We start from the raw sequence: 13,440 nt of genomic DNA, 5'->3' as shown, positions 1-13,440 counted from the left end.
AAGTTGAGGTCCAGGTGCTAAATTTAGTGCTAAAGTTAGCCACACTAATGCTACAAGTGTGGCGTTAGTACTAAAGTTATTGTGGCTAACGTTGCACTTGCTGCCCAGTTGGTGTTTTTGGGGCTTAAAAGATGCCTCCTGTTTGTGCTCCAATTTCATGCCCACTATAGAGTATTATATATTTTTGGAAAGCTCTGAATATCAGCTTTCTAACGCAACTGGAATCACCTCAATTGGACCTCTGTAGCTCAAGTTATGCTCCTTTGAAGTGGACATGGTCGCTGGCATAGTCGCTAGCGTTAATGGAAAACTTGAGTACCAATAACGCTAGCGACTAGGGCTTCATTATTGCCAAATTCTGAAGCTAAAACTTAGTGTCCACCCCATACAATTATTTATTGTTGGAAAGTCCTGGATGTCTACTTTCCAATTCCTCTGGAAGCGCATCATTTGGAGCTCTACAACTCGAGTTACACTTCTTGGAAGGTGAAGAGGTCAGCTGGCCTTACTACAGGTTGATACCATGTTCATCATTGCACTTTTGGGGCAGGTTTTCTCCCTGATATTTATTGTCAACCATGTAGTGCCATATATGCTTGGAAAGCTCTGGAATTCTACTTTCCAATGCCACTAGAATCACCTCATTTGGAGCTTTGTGGCTCAAGTTATGCGTGTTTGAAGAAGGCATGGTCAGGCTGCCAGGTGGGACTTTTGCCCACGTTAACTACCACGTTAACTAAGTTAACGTGGGAGTTAACGTGGCTCATAGTGGCTTGTGTGGGTTCATTCCAACGTTAGTGACAATGTTTGGTGTCACTAACGTTGTCGATCACCTCCCTTCTTCACATTAGCTTCCACGTTAAATAGGTTAACGTGGGAGTTAACGTGGCTTATTGGGGCTTGTGTGGGTTCCTTCCAACGTTAGTGACAATGTTTGGTGTCACTAACGTTGTTGACCACCTTGTTTCTTCACGTTAGCTTCCATGTTAACTAGGTTAACGTGGGAGTTAACGTGGCTTATTGTGACTTGGCCAATATTAGTGATAAAGTTGAATGTCACTAACGTTGGCTTCCCCTTTACTTCTTAACGTTAGAGGCCACGTTAACTAAGTTAACGTGGCAACTAACGTGGCCACTTATGAGCTTGGTCCAATGTTAGTGATAATGTTAAGTGTCACTAACGTTGGCTCTATTTCCTTTCTTCAAAGTTAATGCCACTTCCTTCCTTCCACGTTAGTGTAACTAACGTAGCCACTAACGTGGCTCTTCTCTTCTTCTTTTGGCCTGAAATCAATCAAACAAAGTGCATCAAAGTCTTGCTCTTAATCATGGGATCATGCATCATCCAATTTATCATATAATTCATGCAAAATTCTCAAGAAATCATGTAAAATTCACAATGTTTGTTTGAATCATGGTATGATTGCATTTTCAACCAAATACTTGCTTATTTCCTAAGAAAATGCATGAAACTACCCTAAAAACAGTAAAGAAAAGGTCAGTGAAACTGACCAAAATGCCCTGGCATCACAACACCAAACTTAGAATGTGATCATATGCCAATTTTATTTGGAAAGAAGCTGAGTAAAATAACTATTGTGTTAATAACAAAATCACCAAGAGTCAGAGCTGTCACGACAGGGGCTTCTTGGTGAGGCATTAACACAAACAGTTAGAGAGCATAGAAAATAAAGAACTAAAGCAATTACATGAATAAAGCAAAACAAAAGAAAATGTCTAATCTAGGTAATCAACCAACCGGTAGTTTGTTAATCACAATTAATCCCCGGCAACGGTGCCATAAACGTGATGCAGGTGGAAACTGTCTCTCAACAAATTTCCTTCGGCAAGTGTACCGAATTTGTCGTCAAGTAAAAACTCACAATAAAGTGAGGTCGAATCCCACAGGGATTGATTGATCAAGCAACTTTAATTAGAAGAATGTTCTAGTTGAGCGAATTCAGAATTTGGGTTGAGATTTACAGAAATTAAAATGGCGGGAATGTAAATAGCAGAAAAAGTAAATGCTAGAATTAAAGGGATGAAAGTAAATGAATGAAAGTAAATTGCAGAATTGTAAATGGGAACGGGGTGTTTGCTCATGAAAGTAAACGCAGAAATTAAAGAGAATGGGTGAGATCAGAATTGGGGAGTTCATTGGGCACAGGAGATGTTGCAATTCTCCGGATCAAGTTCATTTACATCTCTTCCTCAATCAATGCACTCATTGATCTCCTTGGCAATCTTAATTGATTGAATTACAATTTCTTGCAATTCAATCTCTCAAATCTTGATCAATAGCCAATTCCTTGGTCAATTGCTCATGAGAAGAGATGAAGTGTGGTCACTGATTATACCACATGCATTTCCCAAATCAAGTATTGAGAGGATTATAGTCACATATCCATCCAAACCCAATTTGGTCCAGCATGAGAAAGCATTTCTAGCTTGATCTCTTAATTCCTCTTTCAAGGCTCAGAAGAGATCCAAGTTTGAATAGCTTCTTTTCCAAGATAACTACCCAATGGGATGAAGATCGAAAGCTTTCAAGTAAAATCAAGAGAAAAGATAGAAGAAGAATAATGAAAACTAGTATTGATCCATCAACTTACAACAGAGCTCCCTAACCCGAAGAAAGGGGTTTAGTTGTTCATAGCTCTAGAAAATGAAAACAAAGATGGAGAATACATCATGGAACTAGAAGAGCAGAGTAAAATACAGAGATTAGTGCTATTTTCCAACTTCTCCCCACTCCTAAATAATTCAAAGCTACTCCTATATATACTACTCTTTCAGCTTCTAGTTGGCTCTTCAAGTCTTGGGCCTTTGGATCTTGAGTTTGAAGCAGTTCTCTTCTTCATTTGGGCTTGGTTTTACTTGCAGAGAAAAAGTGTGAAGTGGGCAGAGACTTTAGCTCAGGACGTTAGGGGTGTTAACTTTTTAGTGAAAGTATGAGTTCGAGAACGTTAGTGACACTCAACATTGTCACTAACGTTCCAATGTACCCCTTTGCCTCACGTTAGAGCCCACGTTAACTAGGTTAACGTGTCTTCTAACGTGGCCTTGCCAACCTTCGAGAACGTTAGTGACACTTAACATTGTCACTAACGTTCCAATGTGCCCCTATGTCTCACGTTAGAGTCCACGTTGACAATGTTGAGTGTCACTAATGTTGGCTCATCTTTCACTCATCAACGTTAGCTTTCCACGTTAACTAAGTTAACGTGGCTCCTTGGGGTTTTGTGGTTGCTTCCAACGTTAGTGACAATGTTGGGTGTTACTAACGTTGTCGACCACCCTTGCCTCTTACGTTAGCTCCCTCGTTAACCAAGTTAATGTGGGAGTTAACGTGGTACATTGCACCTTAGGCCAACGTTAGTGACAATGTTGAGTGTCACTAACGTTGGCTTCCTTCCCCCTTTTAACGTTAGAGGCCACGTTAACTAAGTTAACGTGGACTCTAAGGTAGCCACTTATGATCATTGGCCAACGTTAGTGATAATGTTAAGTGTCACTAACGTTGGCTCAAAGTCCCTTCTTCACGTTAGAGTTCACGTTAACTTAGTTAACGTGACTCTTAACGTGGGCAATGATGGCTTCGAGAGCGTTATTGGCAATCACTTTTCTCATTAACTTTGCAAGTTTCCTCCCATTCCACATTAGTGGTAACGTTAATTAGATTAACGTGACTGCTAAGTGGTTCTTCCTTGCTTCCTTTGGTCCTGAAATCAAGCAATAGAGTGCATCAAAGTTCTAGTTCAAATCATGGGTAATGCAACATACAATTTGTTATTAAACTCATGCAAAATCCTCATGAAATCATGTAAAATTCATAATGTATGCTTGAATCAAGGTGTAAGTGAATATCTACCCAAAACTAGCTTATTTCCTAAGGAAATGCATGAAACTACCTTAAAAACAGTAAAGAAAAGGTCAGTGAAACTGGCCAAGATGCCTTGGCATCAAATCACCATTTCGATTAGCATACGGAGTGGAGGCAATGATTCCAATAGAAGTCAAGGAAGGGTTTCCCCGAGTAGTCCACTACAATGAACAAACCAACTCTCAACTTCAAAGAGAAGAGCTCAACCTACTTCCGGAAATCCAAGAAAGAGCTCGGATCAGAGAAGAAGCACTAAAGCGGCGAATGGCTTCCAAGTATAATCAAAAGGTAGTGCCAAGAGGTTTCGCTGAGAACAATCTCATCTTAATCCAAAATGATATTGGAACAACTCGACTCGGAGAAGGAAAGCTGGTAGCCAAGTGGAAAGGACCCTACCGAGTCAAAGAAGTACCTGGGAAGGGCTACTACAGACAGTTCGAACTCGAGGGACGAGAAATCCCCAGATCATGGCACGCCTGTAACCTAAGAAGGTACTATAGCTAGGAAAGGTAAAAGATCTCATTACAAGATGCACTCTTTTTCCTAAAAAGGTTTTTTAATGAGGCATCAAGACTGAGATTTAATCCGACTTAAGGGTACGAAAAACTCCCGCATGTATATATTTGCACTTTCTTTGAATAAAATACATTTCAGATATTCTACAAATTCCTAAGACGCATTAATCTAAAGCATTCATCGTCCGATTATAAAGCAACAGATCGACAGAAAGTGAAGAACAAATTCACTGTACGATCTCGATAGGAATGATCGTCCGACAAAGGTGAAAACGCGATTCACTTAAAGGACGATCAAACCAGGACAGAAACCACCATCTACAAATTGGAAAAGATGAACACAGAATAATGCAAGAAGTTATCGAAAGTGATCCCAAAAAGAACCTGACGAGGTCTTATGGATTGCTATATAATAACTTACAAAGACTGGCCGACACTAAAAAATCAGACCAAGTCAACCCAAGTTATCAGCAAATCCCTGGAAAGAGGTCTGGCCAACCCTATTAAAGAGGAATTGCTATAACTTGTCTGTGGTATTCCGAGTAGGATTCTGGAATTAAATGACTGTGACGAGCTTCAAACTCCTGAAGGCTGGGTTTTAGTAACAGACGCAAAAGAATCACTGGATTCTATTCCAACCTGATTGAGAACCGACAGATGATTAGCCGTTCTGTGACAGAGCATTTGGACCTTTTTCACTGAGAGGATGGGATGTAGCCATTGACAACGGTGATGCCTGATGATTGGATTTTTGACGGTTTAGAATTTCACTAATGAAATCTCGTTGTAAAGTATAGTTTCTAAACCAACAATAATCCTTTCATACAAAAGATTGTTTGTTACAAGTAACAAACCCCTAAAATTAATAACCGAAGTATTCAAACCTCGGGTCGTTCTCCCTAGCAATTGTAATAAAGTGCCTTGTTATTGGTTAGAAATGTGTTTTGGGGTTTTGGATAAGAAGCATGAAAAGTAAATGGCAATGAAAATAAACTAACAACTATAAAAGGCTCTTGGCAAGGTATGAAAATTAGAAGTCCTATCCTAGTCATCCTTCTCAATTGTGATGAGAATTGTTCATTGCTACCACTTAGTTAACCCTTACTAAATAAAGGAAAGTCAAGTGGATGAATTGACTTGAGCCACAAGTCCTAGCCAATTTCCAAGGAAAGACTAGCTTTAGTGCACTCCAAACCAACTAGCAATCTCTCAAATTACCAATCAACAAAGGAATTAGATAACTCAAGTGTCACTAATTACTCTACCTAGGCCAAGAGGAACAAAATCTATACTATATCTAGAAGAGGCATTTCAACAAACACATAAAGTTCAATAGAAGTAAACATTATTAAATGCAAGAATTAAAGGAATCTACAACTACAAAAACAAGAGATCAACAATAGAAGAGCAAAGAGGACACATTTATTATGAATTACCTCTTATTGAATTGGAAGAATGTAGAAGGAACAATACTAGATATACAACAAAATATAAGAACAACATAAAGGAAATTACAACAAAAGAATGGAAGAAGATGAATGTAGCAACAAAGAATTAAGAGATAGAAGTAGAAGAAGGCAAAGATTAAAACCTAGATCTAAGAACTAAACCTAATCCTAATCCTAATTCTAGAGAGAAGAGAGAGCTTCTCTCTCTAGAAACTACCTCTAAACTAATCCTAGTGAGTGTGAATGATTGGAATCCCCTTTGCTCTTCAATCCTTGGCCTTAAATAGCAGTTTAGGCGCCAAAGTTGGTTGAGATTGGGCCCCACAACCATTGAGAATTCGTTGGTCACGTTCTCATTAAAAAATTCATAAACCAGCACCGACGCGTATGCGCACAGCACGCATACGCGTCCATGGGGTGATTCGCAAGGTGCGAGCAAGCACCAGGTGCGCGCGCGCGTCCATGGGCGAGTTCAACTTCTTTGACTTTTCATGATATCTCCACTTTGCATGCTTTCCCTCTTCACTCCTTTGATCCATTCCTAGCCTTTTCAATCTGAAATCACTAACAAACACATCAAGGCATCTAGTGGAATCAAAGGTGAATCAAAATCATCAAGTTAAAGGCCTAAAAAGCATGTTTTCACATCTAAGCACAAATAAGGAGACAATCACAAAACTATGCTATTTCATTGAATAAATGTGGGTAAAAGGTGATAAAATCTCTTAAAATCAATACAAGATAAACCGTCAAAATGGGGTTTATCAATGCCCTACATATAGCTTACCATGGAAAGGAATAAGAAGGATTGAATGAATGCAGTAGGAAAGCAGAGATTCAGAAGGAACATAGCATCTCCATATACCTATCCGAAATACCCACCATTGAATTACATGAGTAACTTTATCTTTATTTTCTGTTTATTTTATTATTTTTATTTAAACCAATAATCTCTTAAATTAGTTAAATCCACCTGACTGGGATTTACAAGATGACCATAGCTTGCTTCATACCAACAATCTTCGTGGGATCGACCCTTACTCACGTAAGGTATTACTTGGACGACACAGTGCACTTGCTGGTTAGTTGTGCGGAGTTGTGACAAATTGAGATTCACAATTTCGTCCACCAAGTTTTTGGCGCCGTTGTCGGGGATTGTTCGAGTATGGACAACTGACGGTTCATCTTGTTGCTCAGATTAGGTAATTTTCTTTTTGTTTTAATTTCAAAAAAAAATTTTCAAAAATCTTTCAAAAATTTCTCATCTGTTTTTGAAAATCATTCTAAATTTTTAAGAATGAATTCTAGAGTTTCACAAGTAACATGTTGATGCCTGGTTGGCTGTAAAGCCATATCCAAACCCCCTTGGATTGAGGCCTCCACTTGTCAACAGGTCGGGTATGTATATGGAGTTGGATGAAATATCAGCTGTTGCATACCTGATTTATATATTCTAAAGCTGACTGGCTATTAAGCCATGCCCAACCCTTGGATTGGGGCTTTAGACAAATATTGAAAGATTCCTGGAATTCTTATTAAAAATTTTGAATTTCTTATTTTTTTTTCCTAAATGTTTTTCGAAAAAAAAAAATCAAAAGAAAATAGAAAAAAATTATAAAATCATAAAACCAAAAATATTTTGTGTTTCTTGTTTGAGTCTTGAGTCAATTTTTAAGTTTGGTGTCAATTGCATGTTTTTAAAATTTATGCATTATTTTTTCGAAAATTCCATGCATTCATAGTGTTCTTCATGATCTTCAAGTTGTTCTTGGTAAGTCTTCTTGTTTGATCTTGATGATTTCTTGTTGTGTGTCTTTTATTGTTTTTCATATGCATTTTTGCATTCATAGTGTCCATGCATTAAAGATTTCTAAGTTTGGTGTCTTGCATATTTTCTTTGCATAAAATTTTTTTTCAAAAATATGTTCTTGATGTTCATCATGATCTTCAAAGTGTTCTTGGTGTTCATCTTGACATTTATAGTGTTCTTGCATGCATTAAGTGTTTTGGTCCGAAAATTTTCATGTTTTGGGTCATATTTGTATTTTTCTCTCTCCTCATTAAACAAAAATAAAAAATATTTTTTCCTTATTTCTCTCCTAATTTTCGAAAATTTGAGTTGACTTAGTCAAAAATTTTTAAAATTAGTTGTTTCTCATAAGTCAAGTCAAATTTTCAATTTTAAAAATCCTATCTTTTCAAATTTTTTTTCAAAAATCAAATCTTTTTCATTTTTATCTTATTAATTTCGAAAATTTTAAAATTATTTTCAAAATCTCTTTCTTAATTTTATTTCAAATTTTCGAAATTATACGAACAATTAATGTGATTGATTCAAAAAATTTGAAGTTTGTTACTTTCTTGTTAAGAAAGGTTCAATCTTTAAATTCTAGAATCATATCCTTTAGTTTCTTGTTAGTCAAGTAATTAATTTTAATTTTAAAAATTAAATCTTTTCTAACCATATCTTTTTAATCATATCTTTTTATCTTATCTTTTATATCATATCTTTTTAAAAATTTTATCTTTTTTCAAAAATTTTATTTTAAAATATCTTTTCTAACTTCTTATCTTCTTATCTTCTTATCTTTTCAAATTTGATTTTCGAATTTTTTTTCAACTAACTATTTGACTTTTTGTTTGTTTCTTATCTTTTTCAAAACCACCTAACAACTTTTCTCTCTAATTTTCAAAAATACCTCCCTCTTTTTCAAAAATTCTTTATTTAATTAATTAATTATTTTAAATTTTAATTTTAATTTTATTTCTTATCTTTATTTTTCGAAAATCATTTAACTCTTTTTTAAAATTTATTTTCGAAAATTTCTCCTTCTCTCATATTATTCTATTTATTTATTCATTCACTAACACTTCTCTTCACATCTCTTCATCTCAAATTCACTACCCCTATGCTTACCCTTCTGTTTGGATTCTCCTTTCTTTATTCCCTTTCTTCTTCTACTAACAATAAGGAACCTCTTTATTGTGACATAGAGGATTCCTCTTTCTTTTCTTGTTCTCTTCTTCCCTATATGAGCAGGAACAAGGAAAAAGGCATTCTTGTTGAAGCTGACCCTGAACCTAAAAGGACTCTGAAGAGGAAATTAAGAGAAGCTAAATTACAACAATCCAGAGATAACCTTACTGAAATTTTCGAACAGGAAAAAGACATGGCAGCCGAACCTAACAACAATAATGCAAGGAGGATGCTTGGTGATTATACTACACCTACTTCCAAGTTTGATGGAAGAAGCATCTCAATCCATACCATTGGGGCAAACAATTTTGAGCTGAAACCTCAACTAGTTGCTCTAATGCAACAAAACTGCAAGTTTCATGGACTTCCATCAGAAGATTCCTATCAATTTTTAACTGAGTTCTTGTAGATCTGTGAGACTGTAAAGACAAATGGAGTAGATCTTGAAGTCTACAGGCTCATGCTTTTCCCTTTTGCTGTAAGAGACAGAGCTAGAACATGGTTGGATTCACAACCTAAAGATAGCCTGGATTCCTGGTATAAGCTGGTCACGGCCTTCTTGGCTAAGGTCTTTCGTCCTCAAAAGCTAAGCAAGCTTAGAGTGGATGTTCAGACCTTCAAACAAAAAGATGGTGAATCCCTCTATGAAGCTTGGGAAAGATACAAACAGATGACCAAAAGATGTCCTTCTGACATGTTTTCAGAATGGACCATGATAGATATATTCTATTATGGTCTATCTGAGTTCTCTAAGATGTCATTGGACCATTCTGCAGGTGGATCCATTCATCTAAAGAAAACGCCTGCAGAAGCTCAAGAACTTATTGACATGGTTGCAAATAACCAGTTCATGTACGCTTGTGAGAGGAATTCTGTGAATAATGGGACGCCTCAAAGGAATGGAGTTCTTGAAATTGATGCTCTGAATGCCATATTGGCTCAAAACAAAGTGTTGACTCAGCAAGTCAACATGATTTCTCAAAGTCTGAATGGATGGAAAAATGCATCCAACAGTACTAAAGAGGCATCTTCTGAAGAAGAAGCTTATGATCCTGAGAACCCTGCAATGGCAGAGGTAAATTACATAGGTGGACCTTATGGAAACACCTATAATTCATCATGGAGAAATCATCCGAATTTCTCATGGAAGGATCAACAAAAGCCTCAACAAGGCTTTAATAATGGTGGAAGAAATAGGCTCAGCAATATCAAGCCTTATCCATCATTTTCTCAGCAACAGATAGAGAATTATGAACAGAATACCTCTAACTTAGCAAATTTAATCTCTGATCTGTCTAATGCCACCTTAAGTTTCATGAATGAAACAAGGTCCTCCATCAGAAATCTGGAGGCACAAGTGGGCCAGCTGAGTAAGAAAATCACTGAAACCCCTCCTAGTACTCTCCCAAGCAATACTGAAGAAAATCCAAAAAGAGAGTGCAAGGCCATTGATATAATCAATATGGCCGAACCTAGAGAGAAAGGAGAGGATGTGAATCCCAACGAGGAAGACCTCATGGGACGTCCCTCAAGCAAGAAGGAGTTCCCTGTTGAGGATCCAAAGGAATCTGAGGCTCATATAGAGACAATAGAGATTCCATTAAATCTCCTTCTGCCATTCATGAGCTCTGAAGACTATTCTTCCTCTAAAGAGGATGAAGATGTAACTGGAGAGCAAGTTTCTCAATATCTAGGAGCCATCATGAAGCTAAATGCCAAGTTATTTGGTAATGAGAGGAAGCATGAACAGTTTCTCTCAATGCAGAGTCAAATAGAGCCCCCACAATCAAACTCTAAGTTTGGTGTTTGGAGGCCACAGCCAAACTCTAAGTTTGGTGTTGAACCCCCACATTCAAACTCTAAGTTTGGTGTTGGGAGGTCCTAACATTGACCTGCTCACCTGTGAGGCTCCATGAGAGTTCACTGTCAAGCTATTGACATTAAAGAAGCTCTTATTGGGGGGCAACCCAATTTTTATTTATCTAATTTTATTTTTCTTTTTATTGCTCTTTTATGTTTTATTAGGTTCATGATCATGTAGAGTTACGAAAAAAATACTAAAATTAAAAACAGAATAAAAAACAACAGAAGAAAAATCACACCCTGGAGGAAGGACTTACTAGCGTTTAAACGCCAGTAAGGAGCATCTGGCTGGCATTCAACGCCAGAACAGAGCATAGAGCTGGCGCTGAACGCCAAAAACAAGCATGGAATTGGCGTTCAACGCCGGAAACATGCTGCACATGGGCGTTGAACGCCCAGAACATGCATCACCTCGGCGTTTAAATGCCAGAATTGTATGCAAAGGCGTTTTACATGCCTAATTGGTGCAGGGATGTAAATCCTTAACACCTTAGGATCTGTGGACCCCACAGGATCCCCACCTACCTCAACTCACCATCTCCCTTCTTCCTCAATCACCTTAATCCCTCTTTCCCATCATCTCTTCACCACTCACATCCATCCATCCTTCCCACCCAAACCCACCCTATATGGCCAAAACACAAACATCTCTCCCTCTCCCCCATATATTCTTCTCTTTCTTCTATTCTTTCTTCTTTTGCTCGAGGGCGAGCAACATTCTAAGTTTGGTGTGGTAAAAGCATAGCTTTTTTGCTTTTCTTGCTTTTCCATAACCATTGATGGCACCTAAGGCCAGAGAAACCTCAAAAAAAAAGAGAGAAAAGAAAGAGAAGAGAAAATAGAAGACAAAAGCTTCCACTTCTGAGTCATGGGAGATGGAGATATTCATCTCAAGGGTGCATAACTCAGTAGAAGAGCATTTGACTGCACATCAAGAGAGCATGAGAAATTCCCTCATCAAGAAATCCCTGAGATACCTCAGGGGATACATGTTCCTCTACATTATTGTAAGCAACTAAGGGTAGGAACACCAAAATCACTAGGGATCATGCAACAAAAGCAAGGAAGAGACATAAAGGAGCTCAAAAAGCACCATTGGACCTTCAAAAGGCGCCACCCTCACTAAGGTGGACTCATTCCTTAACTTCCTTGTTCTTATCTCTTTGTTTTTCAATTTTTTATGTTATATGTTTATCTATGTTTTGTGTCTCTACTTCATGATCATTAGTAGTTAGTAACTATGTATTAAAGCTATGAATAATTCCATTAATCCGTCACCTCTCTTAAATGAAAATTGCTTTTAATTCAAAAGAACAAGAAGTACATAAATTTCAAAAATTGTCCTTGAATTTAGTTTAATTATATTGATGTGATGACAATGCTTTTTGTTTTCTGAATGAATGCTTGAACAGTGCATAATTTTGATCTTGTTGCTTATGAATGTTAAAATTGTTGGCTCTTGAAAGAATGATGAACAAAGAGAATGTTATTGACAATCTGAAAAATCATGAAAATTGATTCTTGAAGCAAGAAAAAGTAGTGAAAAAGCAAAAGCTTGTAGAAAAAAAATTTGCGAAAAAAATAGAAAGAAAAAGAAAAAGCAAGCAGAAAAAGCCAATAGCCCTTAAAACCAAAAGGCAAGGGTAAAAAGGATCCAAGGCTTTGATCATCAATGGATAGGAGGGCCCAAGGAAATAAATCCAGGCCTAAGCGGCTAAATCAAGCTGTCCCTAACCATGTGCTTGTATCATGAAGGTCCAAGTGAAAAGCTTGAGACTGAGTGGTTAAAGTCGTGATCCAAGGCAAAAAGAGTGTGCTTAAGAGCTCTGGACACCTCTAACTGGGGACTCTAGCAAAGCTGAGTCACAATCTGAAAAGGTTCACCCAGTCATGTGTCTGTGGCATTTATGTATTCGGTGGTAATACTGGAAAACAAAATGCTTAGGGCCACGGCCAAGACTCATAAAAGTAGCTGTGTTCAAAAATCAACAAACTTAACTAGGAGAATCAATAACACTATCTGAAATTCTAAGTTCCTATAGAAGCCAATCATTCTAGACTTCAAAGGAAAAAGTGAGATGCCAAAACTGTTCAGAAGCAGAAAGCTACAAGTCCCGCTCATCTAATTAGAATTAATATTCATTGATATTTTGAGATTTATAGTATATTCTCTTCTTTTTATCCTAATTGATTTTCAGTTGCTTGGGGACAAGCAACAATTTAAGTTTGGTGTTGTGATGAGCGGATAATTTATACACTTTTTGGCATTGTTTTTAGGTAGTTTTTAGCATGATCTAGTTACTTTTAGGGATGTTTTCATTAGTTTTTATGCTAAATTCATATTTCTAGACTTTACTATGAGTTTGTATATTTTTCTGTGATTTCAAGTATTTTCTGGCTGAAATTGAGGGACCTGAGCAAAACTCTGATAAGAGGCTGACAAAGGACTGCTGATGTTGTTGGAATCTGACCTCCCTACACTCAAAATATATTTTCTAGAGCTACAAAACTCCAAATGGCGCGCTCTTAACGGTGTTGAAAGTAGACATCCAGAGCTTTCCAGAAATATATAATAGTCCATACTTTATTGGAGATTTGATGATGTAAATTAGCGTTCAACGCCAGTTCCATGCTGCATTCTGGAGTCAAATGCCAGAAACACGTCACGAACCATAGTTGAACGCCAAAAACATGTTACAACTCTGTGTTCAACTCCAATAAAAGCCTCTGCACATGTAACATTCATGCTCAGCC

The 13,440-nt window shown here is 37.2% G+C and overlaps 1 non-coding gene across 1 annotated transcript; it reads right to left on the bottom strand.

Moving 5' to 3' along the window:
• Positions 1-9,415: 9,415 nt before the first annotated feature.
• Positions 9,416-9,519, bottom strand: LOC112712575 (small nucleolar RNA R71). Its single transcript, XR_003157829.1, has one exon. It is a non-coding gene; the product is annotated as a small nucleolar RNA R71 (small nucleolar RNA).
• Positions 9,520-13,440: the final 3,921 nt, after the last annotated feature.

This window comes from Arachis hypogaea, chromosome 1 (assembly GCF_003086295.3).
Source record: "Arachis hypogaea cultivar Tifrunner chromosome 1, arahy.Tifrunner.gnm2.J5K5, whole genome shotgun sequence".
In the NCBI taxonomy this organism is placed as follows: domain Eukaryota; kingdom Viridiplantae; phylum Streptophyta; class Magnoliopsida; order Fabales; family Fabaceae; genus Arachis; species Arachis hypogaea.
Note: the sequence above shows the minus strand (reverse complement) of the source record. Positions and strands in the feature narration are given on the sequence as shown.